This window comes from Elephantulus edwardii, unplaced genomic scaffold (assembly GCF_000299155.1).
Source record: "Elephantulus edwardii isolate Elephantulus edwardi_28Jun2011 unplaced genomic scaffold, EleEdw1.0 scaffold00379, whole genome shotgun sequence".
In the NCBI taxonomy this organism is placed as follows: domain Eukaryota; kingdom Metazoa; phylum Chordata; class Mammalia; order Macroscelidea; family Macroscelididae; genus Elephantulus; species Elephantulus edwardii.
Genome location: NW_006400129.1, coordinates 1,117,207 through 1,128,794, shown reverse-complemented (window position 1 = coordinate 1,128,794; position 11,588 = coordinate 1,117,207). Strand labels below are relative to the sequence as shown.

General features: G+C 37.4%; 1 pseudogene across 1 annotated transcript in view; it reads left to right on the top strand.

The window, feature by feature from the left end:
* LOC102868519 overlaps nucleotides 1–11,588 on the top strand; it is a 211,929-nt pseudogene that overhangs the window by 127,645 nt on the left and 72,696 nt on the right. The window contains exon 11 of the transcript XR_439035.1: nucleotides 4,758–4,853. The product of XR_439035.1 is annotated as an uncharacterized LOC102868519 (transcript). The remainder of the gene's footprint in view (nucleotides 1–4,757; nucleotides 4,854–11,588) is intronic.

The window sequence follows — 11,588 nt, the reverse complement described above, 5'->3', positions numbered from 1 at the left end:
GACACTCCCATCCCAATTACCCCAGTCACTGAATCAGCCCACCTCAGAGAGGGCCTTCCCTTCCTGTTCTGTTCCTCCACCCTCCCAAGCATGATGTCCTTCTCCAAGGACCGGTCTCTCATAACATGTCCAAAGTATGGAGCTTCAGAATCCTTGCCTCTGAGGAGCCACCTGGTTTAAATCTGGTTGAATCTGTTTGTTTTCCTAGCAGTCCATGGTACTCTCAAGAACAGCATGGTAAAAAGTGTGTGTATTCTTTTCCATACCTATTCGATCTGTATGTTGAGTAAATAAATTAAAAGCTTGATTCTGAAGAAGAGTGGCATCAGGATAGGAATGAGGAAGACTCAGCAACATTTACTTGTTGAAAATGAGGAAGATTTGAAGCGATTACATGAAAAGATCAAGGACTATAGCCTTCAATATGGATTACATCTCAGTATCAAGAAGGCAGACTTGACATACTATGAGCAACAGGCACTGGACTAATAGGCAACATCATAACAGATGGGGAAAAGATTGAAATTGCCAATGTCATCTATTTCATCTTACTTTTTGGATCCATAAGCAACACCTTGGTATCAGCAATCCAGAAGTCAGATGATGTGTTAGGAAAGTCTGTTGTCATTGACCTCTCCAAAATACTAAGCAACAATGATGTTAAAGACTAAGGTGCACTTGCTTCAGGCCCTGGACATTTTCCTTCACTTGCTATACATATGAGAGCTAAATAATGAATAAGGACAACACAGGAAGAATCATTGCCTTTGAGTTTGTTGAAGAAAAGTATTGAATATTCCATGGAAACAACAGAGCAGACAGTGCTTACACAAGATACAGCCAGAGTGTTCCTTGGAGGCAAAGATAATAAAGCTTCATCTCATGTACTTTGACATGTGTTTAAGAGGAGGACCCATTTTTTGGAAAGAGGCATCATCCTTGGAATGGTGGAGAGTCAGCTTAAGAGAGGAAGACCTTCAATGTGATTATTTCTGTTAAGTTTTTCCAGGTTCAAGAAAAATCTTTGGCTATTCTTTTAGCAGTATACTGTTGATGAGTTCATATAGTTTATAATTACATACATAAACAGTTATTGCTATGTGTCATTGAATTGACTACATAGAGACAGACCCTAGGAATAATAGCACTGAATCTTGTCCTATCCTGAGCCAGTTTCATTGTTTCTTATGCAGTCTTTGTGGTCCCTATGTCATAGTCATTGTGTCCTCATCAGATTTTTCCTCTCTTGCACTGACCCTCTACCCTTCTAAACATAAAGTCCTTCTCTAAGGAGTGGTCCCTCCTGGCAACATGCCCAAAGAATTTGAGACAGAGTTTCAAAATCCATGCCTTCAAGAAGCAACTTGATTTCACCCTCTCTAGGATGTAATCTCTTCTCTTGGAAGTTCATGATATGTTCACTGCTCTTCTTCAGCACCACAACTCAAAGACGTCAAGTCGTCTTCTGTCTTCCTTAGTCATTGTCCAGGTCTCAGATGCACAGCAAGGGATTGAGAAGACCATGACCTGGATCATGCACACTTTAGTCTCTAGACTGACATCTTTGTGCTGTAGCACTCTAAAAAGGTCCTTGACAGCTTACTTTCCTAAAGCAACTCATCTTCTAAGAAAAATATATAAATGTTTTCTTTTTAATAAGCTTCTTGGTCTCTTTGTCTCACCATGGAATAATCTAAAAGAAAAGCATGATGAGTCTTTGCATATATCTGACAAACGAGAGATTCAGAGTAAATAAGACAAGATAGAGATTTATAGATATGCCAGAATACTTCCAATATCATGTCTCTCCTTTGACAGCTGGGACAGGGAAGGATGGAGAGATGGAATAATTAGAAGGTACCATTGTCATAACTTTGGTTACTGTTTCTGATAGCCACATCTACTACAGAGACTTCCTAATGAGTTCTCTTCCCATGCATCTAGTCACATGACCTCACCTCCTCCAAATACCTTGGGCCTCCAACTGAGCATCAGCTATAGCTTAAAGTCAGGTTTGAACAGTCTTTGATAATTGCTATGTGGAATGTATAAAGTAAGAATGTACGAAAACTAGAAGTTGTAAAAAATGGAATGAAATTCATCAACATTGACATTCTAGGCATTAGTGAGATGAGATGGACTTGTATTGGCCAATTTGAATCAGACAGTCTTGTTATACATTATGTTGGGGATGAAAAATAGGAGGAATACTGTTCTATGCATATTTTGCATTAAATTTTCTAGTTATGTCTTGAAGTACAATGTTACGAGCAAATGGATGCATGCTATCCATAAGAATACAAAGACTTATTCATATGACTGTTATTCAGATATGTGGACCAACAACTAAAACTGAAGAGGAGGAAATTGAAATATTTTACCAAATTTTGCAGACCAGAATAGATAAAACATGCAGTTAAAATGTGTTAATAATAATTGGTGACTGAAATGCAAAAGTTTGACAAAAGAAGGAATGGTAGTTGGAAAGTACAGACTTGGTGACTGAAATGAGGCCAGAAATTGAATGATCATATTTTGTATGTTCAAGGTAAGTACCTTTTTTAAGAACAAAAGGTGACTTTTCACTTGGGCTCCACCTGATGGACTGCATAGTTGTCAGATTGACTCCATCTGTGGAAGGAATTAGAGAAAATATCAGCAGTCAGAGATATACCAGTTTCTGACTGTGGAACACAGACCATAAATTATTCATGTGCAAACTCAAATTGAGTTTGAAGAAAATTAGAAGAGGCCTGCAAGAACCAAAATAGGACCTTGAGTCTATCCCACCTGAATTTAAAAGTCATCTTAAAAATAGGTTTAAGGCATTGAACATTAGTGATCAACGACCAGGTAAGTTATGGGATAGTATCAAGAATATCATGAAAGCAAAAGGTCATTAAAAAGACATAGACAATTAAAAAGCAAAATGGATGTTAGAAGATACTTTGAAAATGGCACTAGATTGTTGAGAATCCAAAACAAAGGGATACAGAAGTAAAAGAACTGAAAAGGTTTCAGAGGGCAGCTTGAGAAGACAAAGCAGAGGACTATAACGGAATGTGTAGAGAACTCGAATTGTAAAGTAAAAAAGGAAGAACTCACTTTGCATTTCTCAGGCTAGAAGAACGGAAAAGGAAATTAAAGCCTTGAGTTGTATACTTGGAAGCATTAAAAGAAGATGGAACACACAGAGTCATGGTACCAAAACAAATTGACCCTAAAAAAATTTTCAGAAGTGCTAAATAATCTAGAGGCAAAGGAAGAAGTTTAATCTGCACTGAATTTATTGTCAAAAAATAAGGTCCCAGAAATCAGTGGGACAGGTGACATGTTCCAATTAACTGATGCAGCCCTGGACATACTTAGCAGTCTGTACAAGAAAATTTTTAGGACCACTGCCTGAACAACTGATAAGAGATCCATATTTGTTCCCATCCTCGAGATAGGTGATCCAACAAAATGTGGCCATTTTAGAATAGTATCATTAGTATCACATACAAGAAAATTATTGCTGAAGATCATTCCCCAGCCAGGGGATCTCCTACAAATGTATAGGTAGTGGGTAGCCTAGAGGCTTAAGCAGTGGCCCACACGGTAGAGCTCAGGTCTGGTGACTATGCAAGCCCCCACCTGTACTCCACTGCTGCTATCACTGTCCCCTTGTATCCCTGTGCTCACCTATCTCCAGCTGTCCTCTGCCCCTGGACCACCCTCAATGAACAGCCCAGTAGTGTACCACTGAACTAATGCATTTACTTCATCTGAAAATGTTTTTCATGGATATAAATTCTAAATTGGCGGTACTTTAGCACTTAAAAATGTTCTCCAGTTTTATGTAATTTCTTTTTGGATACTTTCAAGATACTTCCTCTTTTTTTTTTTTTTTCCATTTTCAGGAGTTTAATTTTGATGTGTCTGAGTTTGGGAGTTTATCTTGCTTAGGTTACCTTTTTCACAGTGGATTTTTGGTTTTATTCCAAATTTGAGAATTTTTCTGCCCTATTTGTATAGTATTTCTCTCTTTTTTCTTATAAAATACTGGTATTATGAATAGTAGGTGTTTTTAATGTCGTGGATGTTCTAAATAGTGTGAGGTTCCATGTCATATTTAAAATCTTACATTCTTATTTTTCTCTTTAATACTATGACACCTATGGTGTATCCTTCCTTCTTTACCTAAATAGCATAGTTTTTCTTGGGGCTTTTGGTATCTGTGCCTATTTACACTTCTAGCTTGATAACTTCTCCAGAGCTGGCAAGAGAATGTACTGTTTCACCATTCAGTTGGTCTTGTAGTAGTCCCTTGTTGGCCTTTTTCCCCCTCTTTTTCAGAGTATTCACAAATTTTTTATTTTACATAATGTTAAATCTTTTACCTGCACGTAGCAAGAGGAATAAAGAGAAGCCTATATACTCTTGGATAGAGTTGTTAAATGTGTATTTTACTTTCATTTTAATAGACTGGAATTTTTTTTTTAGGTCTTTTAGATTAATCTTGGAGAATTAATATTTTAAAACCTAGGAATACTTTAGATTTTGCACATTTTATATGCACTCTAATGATCACATTTTTACAGGGTTTTTTAGTGTATATTAAAAAACATTCTATAGGTATACCATTGATGACATATTTTTGGTTTTTATTTACCTTTTATAATGTTAATGTAGTATGGTTTTGACTATAGACACTTGGTACATTGTGTATCACAGAAATCTTTTGCCATTTTAATATATTATTTTCTTTTTCCCATCAGGGCTGGTGGATTAGGCCTCAATTTTGTTGGTGCTAGTGTTGTTGTATTATTTGACCCAACTTGGAATCCAGCCAATGATCTTCAAGCCATTGATAGGTATAAAATGGAAAAATACTTAATGTAATGTAGAAAAAAGAAAATAGCATAAAATGTGACTGTTCGATTCTTATTTTGTAACTTACTCTGAATTGATGCTTTGCACATTTTGTTCTCATTAACTAGTTGGGATCTTTGTCTAATTTCATGAAGTGTCATTGCACTGGAACCTGAAAGGTTTTATTTATAATCATTCTTACAGAGTTTATTGAGTTGTTAAAGTTATCCTTTAAATTTGACAAGAACTGTATAAATTATATTGCAGATTAAAAAAAAAGAAATACTTCTTATCTCAATGTGCTGTTAAGATATGTGGGTTGTTTATTGGATATCTACAATTAGAAAACCAGGAAATATTCTTGTTAAATAACTCTGAATTTCTGAATCCAGAAGTGGGCTATGGAGGCGTAGTCCTTTAGGACATTGCACTACTAACCCAAAGACCATGCCCCTCTGGCAGTTCAAATCTGCCAGTGGCTTCTTGGGTGAAATATAGGCAGTCTCATCCTGTGCAATTTGCAGTCCCTGAAAACCCACTGGATGGTCAGTTCCTATGAGTCAGTTCCTACTCAATAGCAATGAATTTTTGAGTTTCAGAATTTAAATAGCAAAATAGCCATAGAATTCACTGTAAAGGATAGTAAGTAACCAAAGCCATCACATTGCCAATTCTGACTCAGAATGATCCATATTGCAGAGAAAAACTGCTGACAGGGTTTCCAAGGTTGTATTCTTCATAGAGGGAGACTGCCACATATTTTTCCCATAAAGCAGCTAGTCTTTTCAAAATGCTGAACTTTTGGTTAGCAGCCAAGCACTTTAATCATTCCATAGGAAGACTCCTTAATGGAGTCAAGAATAATATTATCTATCAGGAAGATATGCAGAGTATATTATCCGAGAGGCTGGTCTCTATGAGGAGAAGTGTGGCGTCAGGATTGGTGGAAGATCTATCAACAATCTGTGTTATGCAGATGACACAGCCCTGCTTGCTGAAACTGAGGAGGACCTCTTGCATTTGCTGCAGAGGGTCAAGGACTGCAGCCTTCAGTATGGACTGAGGCTCAATGTCAAGAAGACAAAGATTCTCACCACTGGAACAATTGGTATCATCAGGATGGATGCCGAAGAGATTGAAATTATTCACAGCTTCAGTTTGCTCAGCTCCACGGTCAACACTCTTGGCACCAGTAACCAGGAAATAAAAAAACGTATTGGGATGGGAAAGTCTGCTGTTAGGGACCTCTCTAAAGTACTCAAGAGCAACGGTGTCTCTCTGGAGACCAAGGTGCGTCTGATACAGGCCATGGTTTTTGCAATTACTTGTTATGCATCAGAGAGTTGGACAGTGACTAGGGAGAATAGAAGGAGAATTGATGCCTTTGAACTGTGGTGCTGGAGAAGAGTATTGAATGTATCATGGACTGCCAAGAAAATAGATTCATCCTGGAGAGGGTTAAACCAGGCTACTCCTTGGAGGCAAGGATTCTGGGGCTTCATGTGACATACTTTGGACATGTTGTAAGGAGAGACAGGTCCTTGGAGAGGGACATCATGCTTGAGAGGGCGGAGGGACAGCGCAGGAGGGGAAGACCCTCTGAGGTGGGTTGATTTAGTGACTGTGGTAATCGGGATGGGTGTTTCAGAGGCAGTGCAATTGGCACAGGATAGAGCAGGGTTTAGGGCTGTTGTACATAGGGTCGCTATGAGTCGCAGGTGACTCGATGGCACATAACAACATCAGGAAGATATAACAGTAATACTAGAACTCATATAATATGAGGACAAAGAACACAAATACACAATCAAAATCAAGTTTAATATACTTTAAAAATTCAGTTGATTTCTTAGATAAAGTAGGTACATTAATTATTGGAATAATACCATTATTCAGCTTAATTTAAAGACTATGTGAATGTGTCTATAAAGAATTTTTATGTGCTCTTGAGTCAGAACTCAAACATAACTGACTCCAGTAGATTTTCACAGGCTTTAAATCATATAGAAGGAGGTGGATTCGTGCCTTTAGGCTGCTTTTATCACTAAACTATTACATAAATGTGTCAAGAGAGAATAGTCTTTTCAAACATTGATAGAGCGTTTATTTAAACCAAAAATGTTATGTTAAGGTTTACAAGGAGTTGGTTTTCTTTCATTCATGCACATTTTCCTTTCTCCTCTTACCCAGTTTCCTTTGTCGTGCTTGTCCTATTACAGCATGATAATTATCATAGGCATTTTTCCTAATTGTATATTCCTTTCAGTATTGTCCTTCCTTTCACCCACTCCAGTGCAGTCTTCATCATCCATTCTTTTCCTATTTCCTCCACCGAGTCTCGATCTTATTAGTACATTAGTGGGCTTATACAGGTTTTGTCCCTTTGTGACAGAAATATTTCATTCAGCATAATGTCTTCCAGATGCATCCATGTTGTGTTTTATGAATTCATTGTTGATATTGAGTAATTGTTCATTGTGTGAATTTACTACACTTAGGCTCCTTCCATATCTTTGCTGGATAATACTATGATATATTAGTGTACATAAAGTGTACGTAGATATATAAGTGTACATATATGTATTTGTATCGCAGCTCTGATTTCTTTGTGATATATTCCCAATGATGGGATAGCTGGGTCAAATGGTATTTATTTTTCCAACTTTATAAGAAAGTGCCAGACTACCTTCCCTAGTTGGTTATACCATTTTGCATTCCCACCAGCAGTGTATGATACTCTTGAATACTATAGAGTCAGGACCCTTTGATGGAATTTTTAAAAGCAGTTAATCGCATGGAGAAAATTGCCCATCCTTCTCCCGTTGAGCAGCTAGTGGCCTACACTATGTGCCTTTGGAATTGCAGTGTGGCTTCGTGTCACCTGGTCACCAGTGCTCTCTACAATCTCATCAATATTTGTTGTTTGTTGTCTTGTTGAACTATGCTATTATTATGATGATGAGATGACATTTCACTATTGTTGACTTTCAAGCATAGTTTAGAAGGTACTATGGCTCCAGGGATATCATGGCAGATATCAGATAGATCCTGGCTGAAAGCAGAGAGTACCAATCTGTTTATGTTTTGTTGACTATGAAAAGGCATTTGATGGTGTGGATCATAAGTAATTATGCACTTAGTTGTGTTCACGAGAAATCTATACTTAGATAAAGAAGCTATTGTCCTAAATAGAGCAAGGGAAGAGTGTGTGGTTTAAAATCAGGAGTGATATGTTTGAAGAATATTTCTCTGTACCTATTCAGTCTGTTTGTTGAGCAGATAATTTGTGAAGCTGAAATCTGTGGAGAGGAATGTGGTATCATTATTGGAGGAATGCACATCAGCAACCTGCATTATGCAGATGACACAACCTTGCTTCTCTGCTGAAAGTAAGGAGGAAATGAAACACTTGTTGCAGAAGATAAGAACTGTATAGCCTTTGGTGTGAATTGCATCTCAATGCCAAGAAAACAAAGAGGTCTATACCACAGCACCAATAGTCAACATCATGAAAGATGGAGAAAGGAATGAAGGTGTTAATGAATTCATCTTGCTTGGATCAACTGTCAATGCCTTTGGTATTAGCAGTCAGGAAATGAGGAGACCTATTGCATTAGGCAATTCTACTTTCAGCAACCTCTCCAAAATACTTTAAAGCAATGTCAGTTTGAAGACTAAAGCACTTCTGGTTCTTCTCAATCACTTTGATCATCAGAGAACTGCAGAATGAATAATGATGATAGAAGAATTGATGCTTTTGAGTTCTGTTGGGAAAGAATAAGTACTGAGTATTTCATAGAGTGTGAAGAGAACAAACAGCTACGTCTTGGAGAAAGTGCAGCCACATTTTAGAAGTTTCATCTCTTGTACTTGGACATGTAGCTAGGTGAGGATATTCCTTGGAAAGGGACATCTTGGAAATATGGAGGGTCAGCGAAGGAGAAGATGCCCAGTGAGATGAACTGACAGACACAGTGACTGCAGCAGTCGGCTCCAGTATGTCAGAGATGATGAGGAGATGCCACAGAACGTGGTTCATATCTGTTCTTCATAGGATCACTATGAGTCATAGCCATCCTGATGACACCTAACAAGAACAGTAGTTAGTAATTTTGAGCTATTTTCATGAGTTTCCTGGCCATCTGACTTTCTTTGGTAAAGCTTCTATTTATTTGTGATTTGGTTGTCTTTTTCTTGTTGATATACTGAAGTAGTCTATTAATTTTAATTATGAGTCCCTCACTAGATATATCATTGTCAAATATTTTTCCAGTCTGTTGGTTTCTTTTCCCTTCTATTAAAGAAGTACTTTGATGCACTTAAGGATTTGATTTTTAAAAGGTCCCAGGGATGTGTTCTTTCTCCTTACCTTTTCAATCTCTATGTAGAACAGATCAACTGGGAGGCTGGACTCTATAAGGAGTGTGGCATCAGGATTGGAGGAAGACTCATCAACAGCCTGCATTATACAGATGACACAATCCTGCTTGCTGAAACTGAGGAGGACCTGAAGTGCTTGCTGCAGAAGTATTGCAGCCTTAAATATGGATTGACCTCAACATCAAGAAAACAAAGATTCTCACCAGTGGGCTGATTGGCAGCATTATGACAAGATGGTGAAGAGGTTGAGATAGTCAGCAGCTTTAGTTTGCTTGGCTCCGCAATTAGCACTCTTTTTACCAGCAGCAAGGAAATCAAAAGACAAATTGCACAGGGAAAGTCTGCTGTCAGGGATGTCTCCAGACTACAAAAGAGCAATGAGGTCAGACTAAGGAGTGCATGATCTGGGCCATAGTCTTCGCAGTTACTTGTTATGCATCAGAAAGCTGGACTGTGACTAGGGATGCTAGAAAGAGAGTTGATTGCTTTGAGCTATGGTGCTGAAGAGTATTGAATACTGTGGAGAAGAGTATTGAATATACCATGGACTGCCAGGAGAAAAACAGGTTTGTCCTAGAGAGGATGAAACTAGCCTGCTCTTTGGAAGCAAGGATTCTGAAGCTTTGTCTGACATACTTTGGGCATGTTGCAAGGAGGGACCACATCATGCTTGGAAGGGAAGAGGGATGGCGCAAGAGAGGAAGACCCTCGATAAGATGATTGATTCAGTGACTAGGGTAAGGAAAGTTGGTGTGTCAGAGTCAATAAGATTGGCTGAGGATAGAGGGCTGTTGTTCATAGAGTGGCAGGTGACTTGACGACACTTAATAACAAACCATGCATTTATTTTATCCCCTCTTGGCTGTAGATTTGTAGTTACGCTTGAAAGTCTGTGTTTGCCAGTTTTAGAACTTCCAATTTTATTCCTGTTTTTTTCTCTGATTAACTTTATAGTTTTTGGTTTTATTGCTAGGTCCCTCATCAGCCTTGAGTTGGCTTTTGTATATGATGACAGATACGGATCTTGCTTCAGTTTTCTGCAGATGATTGTCCAATTTTGTCATCATTACTAAAGAAGCTGTCCTCTTTAAAAAACAGTAACTATCTTAAGAAAACTCATATCAATTAAATTCCATTACTCTTAAAACAATCCTAGCAAATAATAATTTTTAAGTAATAAAAATCTAATTTTGTAGTTTTTATGACAATCAACTTCTGAATTCAAGAAATAGAAAGGGGAAATTTATATAGAAATAACCTATAATGAAACCCCTGTAATCCAATATACTTATTAATTCAGTATCCACTATTTCATTTCTACTACCCAGCTGTTTTTTCCATTGCTGCTCTACTTCTGGCTTAAGGAACACTAACATGTGATACTAGAGAGAAATGCTGCTCTGATGGGTTTAGGCTGTGGATCTATTTGGCTGAACCATGATTCTCAATCTTTTGGCAGTTTTGTAATAATGTTGTCATACTTGGTCTTGTTATTTGATGTGATCATCCTCCATTTTCACAGAAAGCAAAATGTGCATAAAACCCAGAGCTTTGAACCTAACTATTTGACAAATGAGGAGTAGCTGTATAACTGAAAGAAGTCTTGTCATTGGGCATACTCTAGAAAACTAGGAAAATGTAAAGTAAATAATAATTTGTAAACATAAATATAAATTTAAAGAAAAATTTTAGATTATTTGTTGAAAGTAAAGAAGACAAACTCATGGCAGATCTTATCTAAAATAGAAAAATATTAACATTTTTGAACTTTACATTAAGATACTTTGCTAAATCCTCAATGTCAGAGGAAGTTAGGTATGGATTTATTATAAAAAGTTCCCTATCAAGTACTATATTCTTGTTGGATATAACTGTATTATAATATACTGTGTTGACAAGAATACTCCAGTTTTATATAGTACTTCACTGGGTACAACCTTATGCAAATTATCCCCAATTATGTAAGTGACAGAAAAAAATAAGGACTGAGGTAGAAACCCAAATAACATTTTTTATTGTCTGATGCCAAGGAGTCAGTTTTGATTTATAGTAACCCCAAGTCACTGTGACAGCAAAACATTACCCAGCTCTGTACCATCTTTATTTTACAGTAGTTGCGATGTTGCAGCCCATTGTTGCAGTCACTGCAGTGCATCTCAGTGTTCTCTGATCCTCCTCTTTACCAAGTATGATATCCTTCTCTAGGAACTGATCTCTCCTGATGACATGTCTGCAGTATGGGAACCAAAGCATCACTATCTTCACTGCTAAGGAATAGTCTGGCTATATTTTTCCAAGACAAATTTGTGCAATTTGGCAATTGATTTATTTTTAAATTTTTAAATTTTATTAATTTT